The sequence below is a fragment of the Monomorium pharaonis genome, chromosome 5 (assembly GCF_013373865.1).
Source record: "Monomorium pharaonis isolate MP-MQ-018 chromosome 5, ASM1337386v2, whole genome shotgun sequence".
Taxonomy (NCBI): domain Eukaryota; kingdom Metazoa; phylum Arthropoda; class Insecta; order Hymenoptera; family Formicidae; genus Monomorium; species Monomorium pharaonis.
The window spans coordinates 23,413,816-23,424,673 of NC_050471.1; the positions used below are offsets into that span (position 1 = coordinate 23,413,816).

A 10,858-nucleotide genomic window follows, 5' to 3' on the forward strand; every position below is an offset into this window, starting at 1 on the left:
GACAAGTATAATTTTCTTTTCTTAATTTCAGACAACGTTATTCAGGCGGTAAAAAATTGGAAAAAAAGAGACTCACCAATGCCTTCGATGACGTAGCGATCCTTGGCGTCCATATTCGTAAGTTCAGTGACACTCACGACAATTCTAACGCTCATTGTCTGCCTGCCTGCGTCCAAAAATCTTCTGTGGAGCGTCGAGCAATGTCGGGCATTCGGTGTATTCCAATCTGAATGGCAGTAACAATAATGTTGTATGTTAAACATATGAATTTTATCGATATGCGCGCACGCGTATGTACAATACACATATTCATTACACATGTACTTTGTAATGTGTGTGTGTATGTGTGTGTGTATGTGTGTGTGTGTTTTAAAATCGACTTTTTCAAAAATGCAGCATTAAACAAGAAACTTTTTATTTTAAGTTCTCTTTTTATTTCATTTAAGTCTATTACTCGAATATATCAAAAATTATGGCTCACTGTAACGTGAGAAATATGCGAGAAATGTTGACTTGCTTTGAATTTTTATTCAGAAAGATTTTTTTCTAACAGAATTCTTTCTGAATGGAAATGCAGAGCAAATCAACATTTCTCGCATATTTTAATGTTACATTCAGAAAGAATTTTCATAATTATCTCGTTAAATAAACTTAAAAAGCCATTTAGAATATTTCACAAAATTGACTTAATTAATAATAAGTAATTTTCAATTTTATAGTAATTGTTTTAAAAAAATTGAAAATAAATTCAAATTGATCCAGTCGAATCATTCGATCGTAGATCCGCGCGTGCGGGGATGATACAATCAATAACCAACCTGAAACAATTTCAAAATCTCTGAAAGTGGTCTACTTCGACGGGAATACACTCGATGCGCGAGAATCGATAATGCGCGTCCACGCGAGCCGAGAGTCACGACGGATCTGCGAAAACGGGCCGGACACTTTCATTAACAAACAACACAACAAACGCGAGAGTCATGCACTCGCGCGGCAGCCGTTCCGAAACTTCAGTAAACGCGTGCGCAATTTCCGCAAATTCCTGGAGCGCTTCTGCGAAGGCCGTTCAGATGCGATCGGTGATCCAGGAAGACGATGAGACGTCGTGTCTGATGATATCTCGACAGGAAAAGACACTTGCAGTGTCCTCCACGAGTAAGATACTCGAGTGTTGCCTTGAAACGATGGGTGTTTTCTTTAAGAACGGCCGATGATATCTCACTTGGTTCTGTTTCCTTCTCGGACTCCCGCGGATGTTTTCTTAAGTTTCGGTTCTTCCTCCAAAGCTGTCTACCTGTCTCACATTAACCGTCTTTCTTCTGTTTTTTTTCCTCGGAACTTTTTCCCGAATCCTTTACAGTCCTTTCCCCTAAAACTACCTTCCTCAATGTCGTTTCCATACAAGTACCATTGCTACGGTTCACTTGAACTAAGTAGTACACTGTCTCTCACCGAACGTCTTTCTCACTTCGATTAATTTTGAAATCTTTCAACTTTACTACTTTAACTCCACTTTGACAATCCTTTCTTTAATATACAAGTTGATCTTCGTTGTAAATTTCTTCAAAATTTGTAGTTTTTTCTTTGCTCTCGATTTCTTAAATTTTTTCTGCTTGTATTTGTTCTTCAATTCCTTATCTGATTTTTTCTTGGTTTCTTCGTTTCTTCTTCTTCTTCTTCTTCTTCTACTTTTGCACGTTTTCCTCGATCTACTAAATTGATCGTTAAATCGATCGATTTACAGAATTACCTTGGGTGTCTTCACTTACTTCGCCTTCTGCAAAGGCTTCCGCTGATTCAGCTTGACTGATGGAACGCTTTGCTTCTCACTAAATTAGTAGAATCAACGACGACTTTGGCTGCGTCTTGTTACGGGTCTGCGGCGCGTTTTCCACAACCCGTGACCTTGACGAGTCCCTCCCAACAGTGTTGGTAGCACCAGCAGCAATAGCAACAAATTGACATTACGTAAAACCGAAGTTGCGACGCTCAATTCGTCGATCCAGCGTCGCGACGTCATACGGCGCTTGCATGAACGCCACTTCGAATGTCATTCTTGCCTATCAGCTGTGACAAAGAGATTATCAATCTCTGCTGAGAGAATCCAGGAAAGAAAAGCAATTTTTGAAAATAAGAAACGATCACAGAGAAAAGAAAAGAAGAAATAAGCTTCGCGAACTTTTTTTTTTTTCCGAAAAATGTTCTCTTCAAAAGAATCAAGGAAAAACAGTGATTGTTATCCCTTGTTATCCTGTGAAAAAAAGAGAGAAAGAGAGAAAGAAAGTGTGTGTCTTTCTCTTTGATATAAAAGTGTCACCGACAGTTCTTTAGTAGTGTTTTCGAAGTCCTAGAATGTCTCCGAAAGAATTCCTTGAAATCATCGCGAATCGTTTTATGAATAATTATCTCCTTATTGTGTCTCATTTGTGGTATTTTTTCTAAATATATCATTACATTTCATCGGAGAAACGCATTTATGAAAATTTCTCTTTAAGCGAGTATAATCTTTTCAAGAATTTTTCTCCGACTGTATTTCCGTTTACGAATACTCCGATTGAAAGTATCCCTTTGAAATCGTTCTTCCTTCTCCCGGTAGATGTTTCTATAAATTTCTCCTTCAGATAATCCTTTCCCATAGGATACGCTTTTTAAAAATAATTCTTAACAAATGTCTTCTTAGGAATATCTCTTTGAAGAGATATATTTGTTCGTGAATAGTTCTTTGTTGGAATGTCTCTCCTGCGAAGTTTTCTCGATTATCGTTTTTCTGTCTCAAAAGCGAATCGAAAACTCTCGTTTCATTAACACTCTAATGCTTCCATACTCGTCTCTTAGAATTTTTCTACGTTGTAGACCAACCATCTTCCGCGTAGAATCATCGATGAAGCAATTAATATTCTTTACACACCGATCCCCGTATATGACAAATCATTCCGTTAATAGATTATCGTTTCTTTATTATTCTTTGTTGTACGATGTGTGGAGGAAAACAACCTGCTTATATTCGTCGTAAATGGATATTTCGCTATTACGACAATTTCGATCATTATGAGATCTTTCCTGAAGATACTAAAATATTATAAATCTAATATTATAAAACTAATGCGTAATTTGACAATCAAGAGTTGAATATTTTATTTAAATCTCCAATTTATCGCTGATCCAATTACAAATGTATTTATCATATCTCATTCTAAAAATATTCTACTCCAATACTTTAATTAGTGTTGTATGTTCGATGAAATTTATTTTATATAATATATTGACAAATTGACTTTTTCTAAATAACTAAACGGAGATTCAAGACAATAAGTATATGATAAGGCAAGTCAAATTAGAATCGATATAATCTTAAAGAATACAGATTTCGCTGCTGCAGATACGCAGAAAATAGTCTTTGGATTTATTTGCGACATCACCAGAGTTGGGTAAGTTAATATATTTTTTTAACTAAATTAAATTAAAGTTAATGGATTATAAAATTAATTCAGGTAAATTAAAAGTTACATAAATAAAAACCTAACTCAGTTAAAGTTACGTTAAGATTAATTTAACTCAGAATAAAAGTAGAAGTTAATTTTGAGAAGCTTTATTTTTATTAATTTTTAAAACCATATAATTTATTTAAGTGAGATTACAGTATCGATCATCAAATATATTTAATATTTTATTTATAAAATGTAAGTTATAATATTAATTATATGAAATAATAAAAAAATATTGTTTTCATGCAAAAATGTATTTATTTTATAACTTTTTTCTTTCGTCCAAAAAAATAAAAATAAAATATTTAATTTAGAAAAAAGTTAATAAGCTATAGTTTATACATTTCAAAAATAACTAGTTAAAGTTAAAAATTAAATCATTTAAAATTAAATAAAAAGTTATTAACTTTTTAACTTTATTATTAACTTTCAACTTTTTAACTAGTTCCTACCACACCCTAGAAATCGCGATGATCAATGCGAGGATGATCGCACATATTTATGCCACGGATCGAATTCACCAAAAGCTACACTGGTCTGTCTTTAAACGCGACTTCTGAAAATCGAGATCGATCGATCGTTCAGAAACCGATACCCTCCTAGATCGCCGATACGGTGTGTTTACGAGATCGACCACGTGGTGGACGGTAAGATTACAGGTACGACTGGCCCCGAAGTAACACGGTGATCCACGTGCCACGTGATTCCGCGAAGAATACAATGTGTTGCATCCCTCCGCGATGCAGCGCGATTAACTAATTTCCGATTGCAAGTTTTCGAAAATCAAAAGCTTCCTAAATCCTTCACAACAATTGTTGATGACATTTATTAATTACAATTTGCAATAGAATTATTTTCAATACAATAATCGTTAAATATAATTACATCAGTTACTGATGTGATTATTTGTAATTAAACTTATTAAAGAGAATTGTTCCTGCAAATCAAAGTTCGAACAAGACAATTATAGCCTCCGCACTTACGTGCAACGTAAACACGTAAAACTGTTTAAGCAAATGATGAAACTATCACAACAAAAATTTAAAAAGAGTGTTGAGTACTACATAAATAAAATTGCCCAGGTATTAATTTGATTTATTGCCAACAACTGACAGGCGAGATACAAAAATCTCGCAATGTATTAATAAATTCATCAAGAAAGATCACGCAATGATCACGCGTACTATCTTTCGATTTATTACATCTGACAATCGAATCTCTGCGTTAGCACGCAAGTCGATCGCTCGATTTGAATCTCATAAATCTTTCTTGAGATTTAAGATTCAGTCAGACATGTGTAACGTCGGTATTTCTTTAGGGGGTCAAAACTTCATACGTCACAAATCTCTAAGTCTGAATCACAAATCTCTTATCGACGGATTCTTCCACACAACGAACCATCATCTCGTCTCGCTGTCACTGCGGGACATCCCTCGATTCAAAAATCCCTAAAACCCGCGATTTCGCCTGTAATTGACGTCGCCTGGCACAACTTTTTGCAACGGGACAACAAATAAAAACAATACGCGATCAGGCGACAACCTCGCGGGGTCGTGCAGTCAATGCGTATAGCGACAAACAAATCGCTACGCGCTGAGAAAAGAGACACGACACGATCGACAGGACTCACTGCACGCGACAAGAATCTCGGGAGAACCTGCGACAGCCGTATATACGTCAGACTGGCGGAAAGCCAGTCGTTCGCCGTCGTAACGACAGGTGTTGTTGGAGAACAGTGAGGTGGGGTGGGTGCGCAACGAGAGCCCACTGGTGGGGATTGTATCTGGCCAAAAGTGGGGTAAGAACCTTCGCCGAGAGGAGTCGACCTCAGTTGTTGCTGCTGCACGCAGCATCTATATGTCATAAATCCTTGATATGACTCGAATCTTGGATAAAGATATTATATTCCTTTCTTGCCGTATATTAGAGACAGGAGGAGAAAAAAGTTAAGGGGAGGATTGAAAAAAAGCGGAAACGAGAGATTAGAAAGATTGAGATGAATCTAAAAAGTTAACATTTATGCACATTGAATCGGTCATTTCAGAAATGACCGAAGTCAATTTTTGTCCAAATTGAGATATTAGGGAATTCGAAATCAAAGAAGAGATAACACTTTAATTCCTTTAAATGTTATACTAATTAAGCATTTCTTTCTTAAATACCAGGTCTACAGAACTGTCTTTCACACAAGATATAGCATAAATCACTGACTGTTTTCCTTACGTTATACTCTGTAAAAATACAAAAATGTGTGAATTACTTTAGCATATACTGGAATTCAATGCTTGTGTACAAGTTTGCTTTCTTTTTTATGAATTGTATATTTGTCAACAATAAAGTTAAATATCTTTCTTAGGATTATATTAACATCTTTATCATTACATTTACAAAATTTTTTTAATTAAAAACGATTTTATATGCATGAAATTATTTCATTAAAAAGCAACATATATAAATTAAAATTTTTTTAATCGGTTTTCTTTTTTATAGAAATAAGTTAAGTGATATATGTTCCACTTCGTCATTTTTTCTATTTTGAATTATTTTTTCTTTTTTAATTTTAATGGTGAAAAATTAAATAGTTTTAATTTTTCAAATATGACTTTTTTATTTATGTTCTCGCAGATGACTTCAGTTCCTTTAGTTTTACTCAAGCGATCTATTATATAATTCGCATTAAAATAGAATTCAAAATAAATATATAATTTATGTATAAATTTTTCACACGTATACATACGCATGCACACACATACACATATTAGAATATATTATATGTATATAAATTGTATATTAGAATATACTTATATATATTACACGCGCATATAAATTATATATTATAATATTATAATATATAATTTATATAACAAATAAAGTAGTAATTTGTTTCCTCAAACATATTTCAATTCAGAGTTCCTGTAAACTACATTTAATTTTGAACACAATTTGATCTTTAATCAACTTAATCGCTTTCCTTCATTTTTACTTTGTTTTCATCTAAACGTACATTTTATATGTACTAACTCAAACTATATCAAGTATCAAGTAATGTATCAAGTAATGTAATTGGCTCCTAGCTAATAAACTATTATTTAAATGTCACAATTCAAATGTCATAATTCAAATTTCTCTAGTTGATAATATTTATATAAAAATAATAGATATATAACTTTTACATTAAATTATTTTTTCTGGAGTTCAGTTCGTTTTATTCATAAAGATATACAAGGTAGCAAATATATAAAAAGAAGGAATAACAAATTTTATAAAACTGGAGGAAATGCCTCAATATCTTTATAACGCAAAATGTCACCGATTAAAGTTTAGTCTCGGTTCAAATTTTGAACTACATTAGAGGAAATGGGCATAAGACTTAATAAAAAGAAAAAAGAAAAGACTGATGAATCAGGCGCAATTATAGGTGCGCATTATAAATTATTTTACCAAAGTGTATAACTACGTTACCTTAATTTCTAAATTTTGAATCATTATTAAGGGGATGCTAAAGTGCCCGTCAAACTTGATCGGGGTTGATAATGTAGTCATTCATGCATATCATTAACAAAAAATTTCATATGTATTTCTTTTATAGATTCGGAAATTTTTTTCCGGAATTAAAGTACACGTATCAATATCATCATATAAACTGGATTTTATACTGAGAAATAAACAAAGTGTTTTTCAGACTGCTCTTTTTTTAACCTGGATTTGCAGTTATAAAAAGTTCATTAAACTAATCTTTTTTTCTAGACTTTTAATTTTAGTTTGAATTGCAGGATATTCGTATATATGTTATCCCTAAAGGAATATGGTTTTATTTATACATATATACCAGGTGTGTCGGTAATTCCTTTCCGGTTTTTGTCAACAGATGTCACCAGTCATAAGTATGAAATGTTATGATTTGATACATATGTCATTTTATTCTACTGACATTAACCTTTAAACTACACAAGTTACGTTCCGCCAAAATAACAGCGTTATAGATTTATAATTTTTTGAAAATGTCGAGTTTTGTGCCTGAAAACGTGCATTTGCGGCACGCATTACTTTTCTTGTTTCATCAAAAGAAAAAAGCCGCTGAAAGTCATCGTTTGCTAGTAGAGACTTACGGTAAGCATGCTCCAACCATAAGAACATGTGAAACGTGGTTTCGACAATTCAAATGTGGTGATTTCAACGTTCAAGACAAAGAACGTCCTGGTAGGCCGAAAACGTTTGAAGATGCGGAATTGCAGGAGTTATTGGATGAAGACTCAACACAAACTCAAAAACAATTAGCAGAAAAGTTGAATGTGAGCCGAGTAGCAATTTGTGAACGATTACAAGCGATGGGAAAGATCCAAAAGATGGGAAGATGGGTGCCACATGAATTGAATGACAGGCAATTGGAAAATCGAAAAATCGTCAGTGAAATGCTGCTTCAAAGGTATGAAAGGAAGTCATTTCTGCATCGAATAGTAACGGGTGGTGAAAAATGGATTTATTTCGAAAATCCCAAGCGAAAAAAATCATGGTTATCACCTGGCGAAGCCGGCCCATCGACTGCAAGGCCAAATCGCTTTGGTCGCAAGACCATACTCTGTGTCTGGTGGGACCAGGTTGGTGTCGTATATTATGAACTGTTGAAACCTGGAGAAACAGTTAATACTGATCGCTACCGACAACAAATGATCAATTTGAACTGTGCATTGATCGAAAAACGTCCACAATACGCTCAAAGACATGATAAAGTGATTTTGCAGCATGACAACGCGCCGTCTCATACAGCAAAACCAGTCAAAGAAATGTTGAAATCACTTGGATGGGAAGTTTTATCGCACCCGCCGTACTCTCCAGACCTGGCTCCATCCGACTACCACCTTTTCGCATCGATGGGGCACGCGCTTGCAGAGCAGCACTTCGCCGATTTCGAAGAAGTTAAAAAATGGCTCGATGAATGGTTTAGCTCAAAGGAGAAACTGTTCTTTTGGAATGGCATCCATAAATTGCCTGAGAGATGGACAAAATGTATAGAATCAAATGGCCAATACTTTGAATAAGTAAATTTTAACTATCCATTGTAAGTAACGTGTTTTCTTTAGGGAAAAAACCGGAAAAGAATTACCGACACACCTGGTATTGTAGATTTTGTATACTAAGCAAATATTGTCATTAAGTAACAACTCTACGTACCAAAAATAATTTTTGTTTTGTTTTTTATATTAACCGTATTACCCTAGATTTTGATGCATACTTTAATTCTGTAAAAGAGTTTTGCGATTCTATAAAATCAATTAAAAGATTAGTTTAATGAAAAAATATCAGTAAAACAGACGACTTTAGGATCCCCTTAATGGTTAGAAAAACGTTACCAAATTCACAACATGTGCATTGAAAATATTATTACAAAAATATTCCTCCGTAACAAATGTTCAGAAATAAAAGCAAATATTTTTTACCCTAGACCATCACACCGTGGGATAGTTTTGTACCCCAGCGCGAATTTGAATATATCTCCTAATTTGACAGATGCAGAGATCAACTTAGAACACTGACCATAATTCAATTTAAAGTCTTAGGAATAAAAAAGAACATTAGAACGCCATTAACTTCGGAGTAGTGCAAACATAAAGTGGAAATAGGATACGTTTATACCCCAGTTTGTATATACATTTTGTTCGGATACCACGTACGAAATACTGTTTTGTATAACTCGACATAAAGAATAGACCGAGCATCGCGACAGATAGACGGGCGCTCGTTACAGAAAGAGAGGTAATATGGTTGCGTTTGCACAACGTTTCTGTACATAAAGGTACAACATTTCTGTACATGAAAATCACAGAACGATATACAGTGTAACGAATGCTCATGCTTCCCCATTTCTAACGGTCATTATAATCTCCGAAGAAATATTTATGTTATAAAATTGTTATAAAAAATATTTAAACAAATAATTTCCAAATTTTCTTTACATTATTTTTTAGTTGAAAGTATAAAAAAATTAGAAACATTTTTGTAAATCTTTTCGAAGCTATTACATGGTAAAACCGCATTGGACATGAAATACCCTGGTTGGATGGATTACGTTGCGGAAAAAAAACTTTCGAGGAATTAGGGTTAACAATTCTTTTTTATTTTAATAATGTATTTTATATTAACAAGTAAACATTTTTTACAATTTTATAGCAAAATAAAAAAAATTGTTTGTGTCTATTTTTTCCTTTTTCTTAAGCTATTTTTTTAAACTTTCATTTGTCAAAATAATTAATTTTTTAAATAATACCTAAAATTTATTTTATGCCGATTTTAAATCCATTTTTTATCTTTCCAAAACTAATTTTTTTTTAATTCGTTAAAAATTGACAAAAATATAATAGATTATTTAAAAAAATTTATTTTTCCGATGTTTTTAAACTTTATTTTGTTTAAATTAACTCTTAATGTATTTAATGTTAATTAATATTATTGTGAAGTATATAGCATCATTTTTGCCATAAAAAAACGTAGAGATTCATATAGCACAATATTGATTTCAGTCCATCTGTTCAATGCAAAACGCTTGAAAAGAAAAAGGGTACATTTATAACCTAGTATAACATGTAAGGTAAAAAAAATAAGTTTACTGTTGTAAGGTTAATACTCTGGTAAGTTAATTTATAATGTTTTATGTTATATATTATGTTATATTTTAAATTACAAAAATTATGTTATACATTTTTAAAATTCCAACACTGTAACTATAATGTAGTATAAATTTCATCCTGTATCAAAGTTATGCATATAAGTAAAATACTGTCTTTTTACAAAAATATATACTTTAATCTTTAGAATTGATTTTTTTATTATCTCAATATATAATATAAATTAATTTATTTTTTACTTGTATTTTTTATCAACATAGCAATATGTGTGCATTTTAACATTTTGACTATCATGTCTGAATGGGTAAAATTCACAAAGATTTAATTACTCATTTGTAAATAGTCGTTTTATTTAATTAATATCCATGGCCTATAACATATTTATACTTTCTCTTCTACAATAAAATATTCTGGAAAAAAGAAATAGCAAACAACAATGCTCTCAAATGTCGTAAGCAAGATTTAAAATAGTTCTATTAAGAATAACATAAGTTAAAGGAGCATATGTAAGCTGTGTTAAAGGAGCATGCAAAATGTGTTAAATATTTAATAACGATTCAATGAACAATTTATTAAAAAACAATTTTATCGCAGATGTTTCGACCAATATCTAACCATATTGTCAATATATTATAAATTTTTTGTTTAAATGTATTCTACATTTCAAATGCATTAAAATTTTTTTTTAATATTATTTTATTATTTATAAAAAGCATATCACATAGAATTACGATAACACTTTGATTCGAT

At 32.3% G+C, this 10,858-nt stretch overlaps 1 long non-coding RNA gene across 9 annotated transcripts in view; it reads right to left on the reverse strand.

Annotated features, from left to right (window-relative positions):
* The window catches only part of LOC105839991, a 139,824-nt gene extending 134,715 nt beyond the window's left edge, over positions 1-5,109 (reverse strand). For 2 of the 9 annotated variants that reach the window (XR_004963449.1, XR_004963440.1), the window contains exons 1-2: positions 819-3,522; positions 77-226 (exon numbers count right to left, since the gene is read on the reverse strand). This is a non-coding gene — a long non-coding RNA (uncharacterized LOC105839991). Of the gene's footprint in view, positions 1-76; positions 227-818; positions 3,523-4,821 lie in introns of those variants that run through there. The other 7 variants (XR_004963447.1, XR_004963446.1, XR_004963444.1 and 4 more) reach the window with 7 other exon arrangements.
* Between the last annotated feature and the right edge of the window lie 5,749 nt (positions 5,110-10,858).